Source organism: Phyllostomus hastatus, unplaced genomic scaffold (genome assembly GCF_019186645.2).
Source record: "Phyllostomus hastatus isolate PE091 unplaced genomic scaffold, TTU_PhHast_1.1 phas_contig_16, whole genome shotgun sequence".
Lineage (NCBI taxonomy): Eukaryota > Metazoa > Chordata > Mammalia > Chiroptera > Phyllostomidae > Phyllostomus > Phyllostomus hastatus.
The window spans coordinates 15,066,838-15,080,951 of record NW_025333643.1 but is presented as its reverse complement, the minus strand read 5'-3'; the positions used below and the strand labels follow the sequence as shown (position 1 = coordinate 15,080,951).

Here is a 14,114-nt window from a genome sequence, read left to right as displayed (position 1 = left end):
CATGGACAACCGACTCCTGTGGAGAAATAGGTATGAAACTGCCACTCTCTCTAGTGGACAGCACCTCGGCCACTCTCTCTAGTGGAGCGCACCTTGTTCTCCCGCCCAACAGGCTTTTATTAAACATACTGATACAATTTGTGAATTACTGTCTGATAGGGAAGATAAAACAAGTAGTTAACTTTGAAAGGGAGTGGCAGATCTCCCGCTGGGATTCTGAGATTTGGGGGTTTTATCATTTAAAAAGACTACAGGACCTAAAAGCTTAGTTTCATGTCCTGCCTGTGCCTTCATATTCTAATTAAAGAGCATCCTCCAGCAAGCAGATCTCACAGGATCTTTCATATTCTATGTCCCAGGCCTGATTACCCTGGGGGTCCGACAACTCTTCTGGACTGCACTGCCCCTGTTATTTCTGAAGGCCTGAGTCAGGCAGAGGAGACAAAGGCAGCCGGGAGACTTGGTTTCTCATAACTAAGAACAAGGACTCATGCTTTGACAAAGCTGAGGGGCAGGGGTCGATGTCACCCCTTCATTTCCACAGCCCCCCAAGTCCTTCCCTGAGGCCTCCATGTGATCATGCCTGTCTTAGGTGATTTCCCCTGTGGGAAATCTTACCCGTCATTGGCTAACTGATCAAACACTGGGGGCTGGCACAGAACAGGCAGCGTTCATGCCAGGGAAATAAGTTTTGTCTCCTTAGTGTCTCCTGGTTTGGAGGCCTCTTACTCAGCCTTAGCCACAGGCAGTTACAACTTCCTGACACCAGGCAGGGCAGACCCCAACAGGTGGGCAGCCAGGGAGCAGTCCCAGGGGCCACCCACATTCCTAATGGCGCCTTCAGTCATCCCAAATAGACTCCTTATTATCTGGCAGGTCCTATCCCAGCATTGGAAAGGTGTTCTGGAACCTCTCCTATGCCAGTAGGTGCAGCAGAGCACCCCAGCCTTCACCCTGCCACATCTGTGAACATCTCCAGGACAGCAGCATACCAGTCCGAACTGAGTGGCACAAATGGCCACTGCTGTTTAAGGTACACTTATTACCTGGTGGACACTACGCATCATCTCACTTAGTTCTCATAGTCTACCCCCCCACCCTGTGAGATGTGCTCACATACTTTACAGGTGGGAGCACTGAGGCACAGAGAGGTTAACTGGCTCAGTTAACTGACTTAATTAAGATCCCATAGCCAGTGCATGGGTAGGGCTAGCCGTCTAAGGAGTTTATTCATTCATTTGGCATTTCTGAGAACTCACTACATGCCAGGTACTCTTTGGGTGAACAAAGACACACTTATTACCTTTAAAACTTTAGCCTATTAATAAGAAAATACTAGAAACTATTCCATCAGGGATCATACACAAGTTATGACAGAATCATGAGTAACAATTACAAAGGCATGTCAGCACATGGAAATGTGTGTAGGATAAAAATGAATAACACAAGTTACCACGTGTATTCAGATGTCAGCTGGCAGTGTCCCGGAGCCTATGAGCCACTTGCGTGATTCATTCTCCAAGCATTCACTGCATGGCAACTGTGAGCCAGCCACTGAGCCCTTTGGCCAATGTGCACTCTGCACCACCTTGCCACAACCTTCCTGATTACCTGTGAAAAAGTCATTGTTCCATCGTCCATACTCTGTAGCACCTTGAATGTGATAACTTATGCATTCGTTTTGGTGGCTCTCAACCCCACTTAGTTGTGAATTCCTTTTCCACCTCCATGTCTCTAGGGACCAGCATGATGAGTGGCACAGAGCAAGCAAATAAAATTATTGTGTTGATATTTTCCTGTGTGCCTCGCCTTGTGTTCAATGCTTTACATGCATTATCTCATTGAATCCTTCCAATGACTCTATGAGGTGGGTATTATTATTATCATCCCCATTTTATAGATAAAGAAATTGAAACCCAGAGAGGTTAAATAACCTACCCAAGCTCACACGACTAGTAAGTGATACTGTCAGAATCCAAACCAAGTTGTATAGTCTGAACACAAATTTTATGTTCTAACATTAAAATGCCTGCTGCTATAACCAGTAATGGAGTCAAATATGAAAGACATGGCAAAGTATGACCTTGAAAGAGCCTGTATCTGGAAATCTATGAAATATTAACATTTTTTAGCAGAAAAAGCCTCTGTTTTCTAAACAACTTAAAATATTGCTTTTTCATTTCTTTCTTTGGACAGGAAGTAGGATTTATTGGTAAGTGTGAGGAGGGGGTAGCCCCTAAACTCTCACTAGTACTGGGCCCACCCTTTGTCCTGGGGACCACAAATAGGGATGTGTTTGACTCCAAAGCCATCTAGGATGAGCTGCTTTTCAGCCACCATGTCTTCAAACTTGTCCACATTACATTTAGTAAAGCCCCACTTCTTGGACATGTGGAGCTTCTGGTGGCTAGGGAACTTGAACTTGGCTCTGCATAGGGCCTCAATAACATGCTGCTTGTTCTGCAGTTTGGTGTTGATGGACATGATGACATGACCAATATGGACCCTGGCCACTGTGTCCTAAAGCTTTCCAAAGGAATGCCAAATACTTGTCTGTAGCCAGTCATCCCCAGCACAGGACAACATCTTGATGCAGATGACATGGAAGGAGTGGAGTCACACTTGGATGTGAAAGCCATCTTTGCCACAGCTTTTCATTGTACACTTGTTGGCACAAACATGTGCAGCCTCCAGGGCTTCTGGGGAAAGCTGCTCATATTCATCTGACACCATGGGGCCACAGAGTGGGAACTTGCCCACTTTTGCCTTCTGCCCGAGGTCAAAGATGCAGATCTTAGCATCAGGGACATCTTGGCAAGAGTGAGACTTTGGGTACAGCTTTTTCTTACAATACCCATAACACTGGGTTGGGATAGCATGCCCAAGGTAACACGAGGATCTTCACTATCACCCCAAAGAGAAAGAGAGTTATTTATTTTTGAACTAAATGTTTATCTAGCATCCACTTATGCATAGAACCCAAGCTATGGAAGATACATAAGGTACATCCTTCCTTCAAGGAGTATATGCTAAATTACAGGACAAACTGTATACATCTTTAAAAACAAAATCAATGCAAGAAGTAAGTAATAAAAGTGTATCATTAAAAAAGTCAGCATGTGTCAAAATGCAGCATATGATCATGAAAGAAGGATTCAGTAACAAGGAGGCTCTAAAACTACAGTACTTACCATAGTGATTAATTTATTAAAAATGCCGACTGAGCACTGGGCCAGAGAGGATGGGAAGGAAAGGGAAGACTTAGGGAGACAAGTCTGACTGCATAAGTAGCACTGTGGGCCAGATTTTCCAAGGACCTGTATATAAGTTGGAAAGTGATAGAAAATTTCCAAAAGATTAACCTAGACCTTTAACAAGAGGCAAAAGGGAAACTAATACTCAGAATGGTTGAGGGTGAAAAGCTAAAGGCAAGAAAAGTTAATTTATTAAATTTATATTTGAATCAAGAAGATGTATTTATAAAATGTGCATATGTAATGGTAACAGATGGCAGAGGGAAATAAAAACTACTAGTTTCCTATTTTACTTCATCTTCATCATGAAGAAAGAACTTCCATTTGGTCAGGTTAGAAAATCAAAGAGAGAAACCAAGTCCAGTGCTGGAAGTAAAGGTAGGGAAAGAACACCCAACAGTGTAAATTAGTTCAGTTTATCAGATCAAGAGGGCACAACAAGGGTATTTAGAAATGATCTCAGAAACGTATTCAGTAATCTTCAGGAAATCATTTCAGAAGTCTCTAATTAGAGTGAGGGTCCCATTTTAAAAAGGAAAAAAGATTGATATAGAAATCTAGGGACCAAGCTGTATGGTGCTATTTCTAGTAAAGTTCTGAACATGATTGTTAATCCAGAACAAAGGATATACCAATAGCTTGTATAGGTTCACTGTACATAATAACACCAAAGAAACGATTTTTCAGTTACTAGCCTAAGTAGATTTGGAAACTGTTGTACTAATTGCATATAAAACCTTGACTACAGTAGGCTTTGGAAAAAACATTTTATTATCTCTTTATGGGCAAAAGCAATCTAGACTATGTAACATCACAGCCCGGTAGATTCAGAGAAGGTTAAACAGTGGTTCAACTTTCTTTAATCTGACAGTATTAGACTGGAAGCAATTTTCTTTTTTATTGAATTTATCAGGGACAACATTGGTTAATAAAACCATACAGGTTTCAAGTGTACAACTCAATAAAACATCATCTGCTTACTGCATAGTGCACTCACCACCCAAAATCAAGTCTCTTCCCATTCCTGTTTCTCCCCTCTTTCCCCACTTCTGTCTCTTCCCACCCTCTTTCCCTCTGGCTTTTGCCATACTGTTGTCTGTATATTGTCAGGGGTGTCAAACTCATTTTCACCAGGGGCCACATCAGCCTCGAGGTTGCCTTCAGAGGGCTAAATGTAATTTCAACTCCTTAACAGTTAAGGAGTAGTTACATTTATACAGTCCTAAAATTATTTTGGCCCTTTGAAGGCAACCAGAAGGCTGATGTGGCCCCCGGTGAAAATGAGTTTGACACCCCTGGTATATGTATATGCATATAAATCCTTTTACCTTTTTTCACCCAGCCTGCTACCCCCTCCAACCCCCATCCCCTCTGACGATGTCAGTCTGTACTATGTGTCTATGTGGAAGTAGTTTCCTAATACTCTAATTCTCTGTCCATGACATTAAAGAAAAGAATTTAGATAAACAAAAATTCAGTCTTTCCATCAAATTTTAAATCAAAGAAAGCTGGGAAGAAAATTAGGGTTCAAAATTGTTTCAATAATTTGGAATATGCCAAAAACATGGTGAAACTTAACAGTCCTGCTTTTTGCCTTTTAAAATTCAAATTGCATCTCAACATATGATACACCAGATATTCTAAAACACCCTTATTCTCAAAACACCTCTATCATGGATACAATAGACTTTGTCATGTGTTGCTGGATTGAATGTGTGTCAAAATAAGAGCAGGAAACACTAAATAGCAAATAAATGTGAAATGCAGGGTTGTCCCAAGACCAAATGTGTATATTAAACCCATAAACATTACTGGGAGAGCTTAGTCACCTGTAAGTTGGAGTAGTTGAACCTAGAGTCCCATAATTATTAGGACCCTCTAATGAGCTACAGTGGTCTCAGGTGGGTAGCATTCTTTCAAGTTACTCCAAGCATAAACAAAACAAGGATATTTTCTGTAGGAAACCACCCAGGATTTTCATAGATATGATTAATCATGGAGATTTGGAAAACATGTCTGAAGAGATTACAAAGTGATACAACATGAAAAATATTTTTAAAGGTTATGGAATATGAAGGATAGACTAAAATTATAATCCATTTAATCAGCATTAAAAAGAGAGAGAGAGAGAGACCATATTTGAGGTAGTAGTGGCTAAGAATTTATAGGGCAGAAAAAAAAGACATGAATCCACAGATATAGGAGGCATAATATATCTAAAGCAGGATAAATAATACCAAGAAACACTGTAGTGAGACTGCAGAACACTAAAATCAAAGATCTTAAAGTAGCTAGAGATTTTTTTTAAAAAAGACATTACTCTCAAAAGAAGGAATTAGATTGGGAGCAGGTTACTCAATGGCAACATGGGAAGGTAAAAGATAGTAGAAAACATCTTCAAAGACTGAAAATTGGATAGTCAGCATTGCAATAAAATACTGATAAAAACAAAATGAATTTACAACTGGAATACTTGACTAAATGAACTTCTGAGATGCACTTCAGAAAGAAAAAAAGTGATCCAATTTAGAATTGAAATAAAGGAGGAATAATGAATGAAGAAATTGGTACATACAGTGGATCTAAACAAAATTTTCAGTAGAAAACAATAATAATGACAACAATAATAATGTAAAATTATACATTTAAACAAGTCAGAACTAAAATACTGGACAAAAATAAATTATGAAAGAGGTAATTGTAGTTAAAGTGTTCTAGTATCTTTGCATTTGTGTGGCAAGGCAATTAAGATATTAACTTTAGCCTTTGTTAAATATGTGTGGTAAAATGTCAGTGGTATTCACTAATATAATACAAATAAGACATATACTGTAACTTTCAAACCAGTGTCAGGGGGTAGGGAATTACATAAGCCAATAAAAAAAACAAATAAAACCAATTACCCCAAAAGAAGTATTTAAAAAGTGAGATCCCTCCCCTACAAGAAAGATAATATAATAAGTCCAGATATAACAATTCAGGAAATGTAAATCAACTAAACTCATCACTTAAAAGTCAGAAATTGTGAAATTGGATGTTTAAAAATACAAGAGGCAGTTTTTCAAGAAGCACTCCTAAAACATAGAAACTTGGGAAGGTTGAAAACGGAAGTGTGGAAAATGATACACCTGACAAACACTGGCCAAAAGAAAATTAGGGTAGCTATGCTGAGTTAGATAACATAGACTGGCAAAAACATGCTTTAAGGATGGAAAGGATTACCACACAATGGTAAAAAGTTTAATTCACAGGCAAAATGTCAGTTCTAAACTATAGAAAACATGAGTCTTATTTTTTTAATTGATTTTGGAGAGAGAGAGGAAGGGAGAAAGAATGAAACATGAATCACTAGTTTCATTTATTGATGCATTCATTGGTTGATTCTTGAACACCGCCTGACCAGAGACGGAACCCACAACCTTGGTGTATTGGAATGATGCTGTAACCAACTGAGCTACCTGGCCAGGGCCAAAAACATGAATCTTATAATTGTTAAAAAAATTAATAAACTCTTTAGTTGAAGGAAAACATTAAGCCCAGATGGTCCTAGAAGCAACTCTAAACTTTCAAAGAACAGATCATTCTATTCTATTATAAGGTCTTCTAGAAAATAGGAAAAGAGAGAACACAACCCAGCTCACTCTGAGATGCCATTCTAAATTCCATATCAAACAAGATCAGACCAACACTATTCATAAATCCCTCAAGAACATTGAAGTAAAAAATCCTAAATGAAATATTAGTACATTAAAGTCAGTAATATATAAAAAGATGATATATTATAATTAAGTTAGGTTTATGCCAGGAATGCCATAATATTTTAACAGTAAGGAATACAGGGTCTGACAAAATAATGCCCCCTTTTTACTACAAAATCATAAGCATGCAATTCTGTAATGTAACAATATCACACTCAAACACACCATATGACATTTTAGGTGAAATGTTCAAATTAAAACTCTAAGTTATTACACCCATATTATTACACCAACCACACTCAAGCAGGCATTGCTTCTGCTGGACCCTGTATATTCCTGTAGTTACCACATCAGCATATTAAAGGAGAACTATAAGATCATGTCAATAGTTGCAGAATTTTAAAATAACATTTGACAGTCCCTCATGGTAATAACTCATAGAAAACTAAGAAAAGAACTTCCTTAATCAGTTACAAGGTATCTCCCAAAAATCTATAGTAAATTTCACCATAGATAATGAAGTTTAGAAATGCTTCCTTAAAAATCAGACACAATTTTAATAAAAATCTCAACATAGTTTTTCAAAAAGATGAGCTGATTCGAAGCTTCATATGGAAAAGCAAAGTTCCAAGAAAAACCAAATACTCCCAATGAAGAAGAAAAAGTAGATCTGAAGACTTATAAAAGTATAGTTATTCAGACAGAATGTATTCATGTACAGATAGATAAAAACACTGATGAGTCCCTGACTGGTGTGGCTTAGTGGATTGAGCACTGGACTGTGAACCAAAGGGTCACCAGTTCGATTCCCAGTCAGGGTGCATGCCTGGGTTGCAGGCCAAGTCCCCAATAGGGGGTGGGTGAGGGGCAACCACACATTAATGTTTCTCTCCCTCTTTTTGTCCTTCCCTTCCCCTCTCTATAAAATAAATAAATAAAATCTTTAAGAAAAAACACTGATGATACAGAATAGAAACACAGAAATGGACCCATGCACATAGGCAAACTTGATCTGTTGTAAAGAATGTACAAGTGACATTTCAGATCAGTGGGGAAAGGAGAGACAATCAGTAAAAAGTGCGAGGACAATTTATTATTCATGTAGAAAAATAGGGAATTGAACAAGTTTCTCACTGCTCCCTCCCCCCGTTCATTCAGGATATATTAAAGACTTTAATATAAAAGTCTTTAACCTCTAAGTAAAAACTTTAACCTCTTAGAAGACAATGTAGAAAAATATCTTCAGGATCTTGCCAATAGTTGGCACAATCCAACTTTTTCTAACCTTGTGGGTGTGAAATGGTATCTCTTTGTAATCTTAATCTTCATGTTGATGACTAATGGGCTTGAGTAATTTTTTTACCTATTTATTTGTCATTCATGTGTCCACATCTGTGAAATGCCTGTTCGTGTCATTTCCCCATTTTTCTAATCGTTCATGCCTTAATGGTTTACAGTTACATGTGTTGCAGATATCTTCTCCCAGTTTGTGGTTCTTCACTGTATTTAGCATTTTTGGATAAACAAGCATTAACTTTAATTTAGTTAAATTATCCTTTATGTTTAGTGCTTTTTGTGTCATGTTTATGAAATCCTTTCCTACCTCACCTGAAGCACATGGACTGAGATTAGGGGAGATACAGCACCCCAAGGAAACTGGGGATGCAGGTATTGGCCTGGGACTAATGGCAGCTGGGCTGGCAGAAACCCACAGAGGGCAGCACAGATGAGGAAACACAAGCTCCAAGTGCATGAGCGACTTGAACATGTCTCAGGTGAAGACCGTCACATAAAGTCCAGGTCTACCACTTAGTAGCTGTCTGTCTATCTAAAACTGAGTTTCTTCATGTGTGAACAGGAGTTACAGATGAAGAACTGATGATGGTACCAACCTCAAAGAACTACAGAGAACATCAAACTGAACAACACGTTTCAAGGTTAGCACTGCATCTGGCACAGAGGAAGTATGCAGAATATTAGCTACCAGCATCATTGCTCTTCATCCACCAAGCATTTATTGGGCTCGCGTGATCCTTAAAGGGGCCTGAAAACTCCAAATAGTCAAACATCAGCTGTGAAAAATAGATTAGGGAGATCCCAAATGTAGGCTGAGAACCAATGGGTGAAGGTTACCAGGAGGGTGTGTGTGTGTGTGTGTGTGTGTGTGTGTGTGTGTGAACGTAGGACAGAATTCTTCTTACTAAGAAAACACATTTCTCCAAGGCTTCTTGCTGGATGCTTCACAGACTTCATATCAGCATCCACATCACCTATGTCACTGTACCAAGACCTCTCCCTCTTAGCTGTCCCTAGTGTCTCTCCTGGGGCCTTTAAGTACTCCACCATGCATAGTCACTTAAACATGAACATTATAATGAATCTTTCAAAGATGTGCATCACATTATGCCATCTAAATTATGATGCTCCCTGATCTAATTTATCAGAAGGATAAAGCATCCTCCTTGTTCCCAGTCTGTCTCTTCTCTGACCTGCTTTGGTCCTTCAGGGAGGCAGGGCACACATTGATATGGATGGGTCACAGGCTGGTCTCCCTTCAGGCAATGGTCCTGGTGCCCAGGTTGGGGTTCTGGGAACTGGGAGTAGGGCTACCCAATGGGGTCAGGAGCAGGGGGAACCAAGTTTGGTCATGAACAGTCCAAAGGGTCAGAAGCAGGATGGACATTGGGACAGAGCAGGGACAGATGGGACAGGCAGATGGCAATTAGTAGCTAGTGTACATTTCTTCATTGCTTATTCTGTACTGGGCATTGTGCTTTCCATGCATTATCCCATTCGTTTTCACCTTCACAACACCCACTGCATGTGGGTGTTTATTACTTTCACAGTTTAACAGATGAGGAAGCTAGGCTTAGAGGCTAGGTAACTTGCCCCAGCTCAGCGAGGAACTGGTGCAGTAGAGATTTATCTCCTGAATCCGTGCCCTTAACCTCTGTACCCCAAGATGCTTCATGAGCACCTTTAGGGCTGATGTAAGACTGACATTCTGCAGACTGCTATGGAGACTCTACCAAAGTCTCACATAATGGAGTGGGCATTGGGGGATGTCCAGGAAATTGTTACTATGGTTTTTTTCCTGAAGAAATGCACTTCTTTTTAGTGAAGGTAGCTCCTCTCCTTTGTGGCTGCATGTGAATACAGCCTAGTTGGATATGATTGGTCTCCATGGAAACATAACTACCACTGACTTCTGCTTCCAGAGGAATCTGCTTCCAGTTTCTGAGAATTAATCTCAAAGACAGTTTGAAGACTTCATCTCACCATAGGTACACATGTGATCTCTGAGGCAGCACAGAGTCGTGGTTGGGAACACAGGGTTTGCATTCTGGGAGGCTGACTGCCATGTACCAATGATACACTGTGACAAGTTGCTTACTCTCTCTGGGTCCCTTTTTACACCTCTATAAAACAGATACTATAGTACTGATTGCATAGACTTGTTCTAAGTACTACTAAATTTGTAAATGACAACAAAAAAAGTATTGGCTGTTAGTAGTCCTCTCCCGTCTACCTATTCCCCTGTTGCACCGCTGTTCCCGATGCTATTGATAGACACTCATTCGGATTTGCTCAGGACTTTCTCTATCTTTACACTGAAAGCACCCTCCTCAGTCTTGGGCGAATAAGATGGTTGGTCACTTTCCCTGACTGCAGACAGAGAAGTCAAAATAGTCCAGATAAAATGGCAGCCAGTGGGGCTCCAGAAGTTTTGAGCCTAAGATTTATATTGGTAATTCCAAATCATGACAGTTCTGTGGCCAGTGGATGTGAAATGACAGCTCAGGAACACAGAAACTCACAAACCCAACGGTAAGTCCTATTAACTATTTACTGTTGAGTCCCCAAGGCAGGAGCTGGTGTTTATCTTCTTGCTCCCCTCTGCACTCAGTAAGGTGAATTGTTAAACAAATGAATGTTAAAATCCCCTAAAACAACCACGGTATCAAGTGATCCCCAGTCCCAGTCCCAGGCACAGAGCTCTTTGTTAAGTCTCCAGCACTGATTTCTTAAGGTCATGTGTTATAAATGTCACAGGCCTGCATCTGAATCTGGTTCCAAAATGAGTTTGGAGTGGAGTTCCTGTCTTGAGACTCATTCATGAGTCACTGGTTAAGGATTAAATCTTCTGCTCGTAGTTGCTCTTCTCACCCTGTCTTTGGGATTGACGTAAATAGTTTTTAATGGATTTGTAAATACTTGCCCAATGTGTGATGACTCAATAGTTTACTCCTAAAGAACATCACACAACCTGCTGAAGTCTACTCACAGCCTGGGGTGTCTCCCAAGCTCTCATGCCCCTTAAGTGTTGGGTAAGCAGGGACTTTCACAGAATATGAGGAGAAAACATCCCCATTTCTGGGAGTCTGGAAGGGGATAGGGACATGGATTATCTTAGTGTTCTGCGATGGATGGTGGGTCCTTGTCACTAGTGAGTGCCAGAGAAGTCCTGGTGTAGAAGACTGACCAGGTGCTTGTACTCCGGTGTCCTGGCTGTGCCACTTCCTAGCTGTGAGACCTGGGGCAAGTGACTGAACTTTTCTTTATCTATAAGATGAGAATAATAGTACTACTCAGGTGGTAGTAAGGTTTCAAGACCTAGTACATGAGCACTGGCTGGTGTGGCTCAGTGGACTGAGTACCAGCCAGGGAACCAAAGGGTCACTGGGTCAATTCCCAGTCGGGGCACATACCTGGATTGTGGGCCAAGTCCCCAGTAGGGGACACGTGAGAGGCAACCACACTCTCTCTCTCTTTCTCCCTCCCTTCCCCTCTCTAAAAATAAATAAATAAAATCTTTAAAAAAAAAAAGTCTACTACATGAAAAGAAGATGTGCAATATGGGACCCAATACAATTCACTATTGTATTGTAGTGGTCACTATTGTATTGACTGTAGTCACTGTTATTGTTTTATTATTTTTGACCCAACATTAACACTTCACACATGTTGCAAGGGGAGAATACTCTCCAAATTGATGCGGACCTCAGCTTGTGAGGTCCACGTCATTATGGATGAAATACGAGACAAATTCACATGGACTACTGGGTCCTGTGGAGGAAAAGGGACAGCATGGCTTTTCTCTCAAGGGGAGCAAAAGCCTTGGCCCTTGCTCTAATGAGCTTTTATTGTCTTACTGGGCACATTACAAGAAGATCCTCATCGACTATGCACAGGCTCGCTTTAGGTGGTTACCTTATACAGAAAACAAAAGAGAGGATGCTGGTAATCACATTATAGAAGAGGGATATTTGCAAATGAAAAGACAAAGGTAGTTGAACCAGTTACACTCATCCTTGGAAGGTTTAGCATGGTTTTTAGGAAGTTGCTTTGCATTAAATGTCCTCAATTCAGGGTAAGGGAGTTTTAGCAAAAAGCAAGACTCAGAGCAGCCTAGGTACATTGCAGGCCTGATTCCCCACAGGAAAACCTATCCGTGGACGTGGGTCCTGTGCATCTCCCAGTGGGAGCTGGGCCCACGCCATGCAGAGTGGCCTCCCACACCAAATTAACAAATGCAGTCTCAAAAAGCAAGCACTTAATGAAATATTAGTTGCTAGCTATGTTGAAGAGCTTTTAAATCATACTCTGCTTCCTGGGTCTCAGAGTCACCAGCTCAGAGAACACCAGGAGAAGCTTATTTAAGAAATTCCATGAGGCCTGGCTGGTGTGGCTCAGTTGGTTGGAGCATCCTTGCAGAACCGAAGCGTTGTGGGTTTGATTTCTGGTAACGGCACATACCCAGGTTGCGGGTTCAATCCCCAGTCTGGGCACCTACAGGTGGCAACTGATCGATGCTTCTCTCTCTCACCCTTCCCCTCTCTCTAAAAGCAATTAAAAATGTCCATGGGTGAGGGTAGAAACGTAAATAAATAATTTTTTTTAAAAATCTGTAAATTTGTGAGACAGATAAATGGTATTCCTGCCCAAAATATATTACCTGAATCTAATTATGAGGAAAGCTCAGTCAAACCCAGACTGAGGGAGAGGCAACAAAGTAACTGGCCTGTACAGGTCAAACATGTCAACGACATGGAGAACAAAGAAAAGCCAAGGAACTGCTCAGGTTAGAGGACACAAGAAGACAGGATTGCTGAGTGCAGTGCATTGTCTTGGATTGGACCCTGGACCAGAAAGAAAAAAAATTTCTGTAAAGGACATTGTTAGTGTAATTGGTAAGATTTATAAGTTCCGTAAATTAGGTAATATTATCTTATGATTGGGAGTCCAAGTGGAGCAAGCAAGCTGAGTGGCTGTGCAGTCGGGTCTCGGAGACAGGTAGCACTTGCAGCAGGGTCAACCAGCTGACTGAACAGCAGACTGCAGCATTCAAAGGAGTATTTTCACTGTTTAACAAGGACAGTGATAGGACTATTACAACAAAGGAATTGGGAGCTGTAGTGAGGTCTCTTGGGCAGAATCCCACAGAAGCATAGTTACAGGACATGATTAATGAAGTAGATGCTGATGGTAATGGGGCAATTGACTTCCTGGAATTTCTGACAATGATGGCAAGAACAATGAAAGACACAGGCAGTGCAGAAGAAACTAGAGAAACATTTCGTGTGTTTGGTGAGGACGGCAATGGCTACATCAGGGCGTCAGAGCTTTGCCATGTGATGACAGACCTCAGAGAAAAGTTAACAGATGAAGAGCTTGATGAAATGATCAGGGAAGCAGATGTTCATGGTGGTGGTCGAGGAAACTACAAAGAGTTTGTGCAAATGAGGACAGCAAAGAGAAAACATTGTGCAGAGTGTATTACATTTCTTGTACAAAACTGTTTATCTGCCTTTGCTTTGTAACTTATCTGTAAAATGTTTCCCCTACTGTCAAAAAATATGCATGTATATAGTAATTAGGCCTTCATTCCTCCATATTTTCTTCCCTTATTGTCATTGTCCTGAAACCTTATTTTAGAAAATCAAGTAACATGTTGCATGTGGCTTACTCTGGATATATCTAAGCCCTCCTGTACATGTGAACTTAGGTGGAGTTGGTCCAATGAGGGAACATCTGGGTCATGCCTTTTTAAAGCAGTTTTCTTTAGGAACTATCAGCATGTTGTTGCTGAACTGTGGGGCTGTAACTCTGCGTGTAAGACAGCCAACAACATGCACTTAAAAGTTGCAGTATTGCAAAACAG

At 40.7% G+C, this 14,114-nt stretch overlaps 2 pseudogenes; one reads left to right on the top strand and one right to left on the bottom strand.

Moving 5' to 3' along the window:
• Positions 1-2,247: 2,247 nt before the first annotated feature.
• Positions 2,248-11,264, bottom strand: LOC123814336 (annotated as a pseudogene).
• A 1,919-nt stretch (positions 11,265-13,183) lies between these two features.
• Positions 13,184-13,773, top strand: LOC123814334 (annotated as a pseudogene).
• Positions 13,774-14,114: the final 341 nt, after the last annotated feature.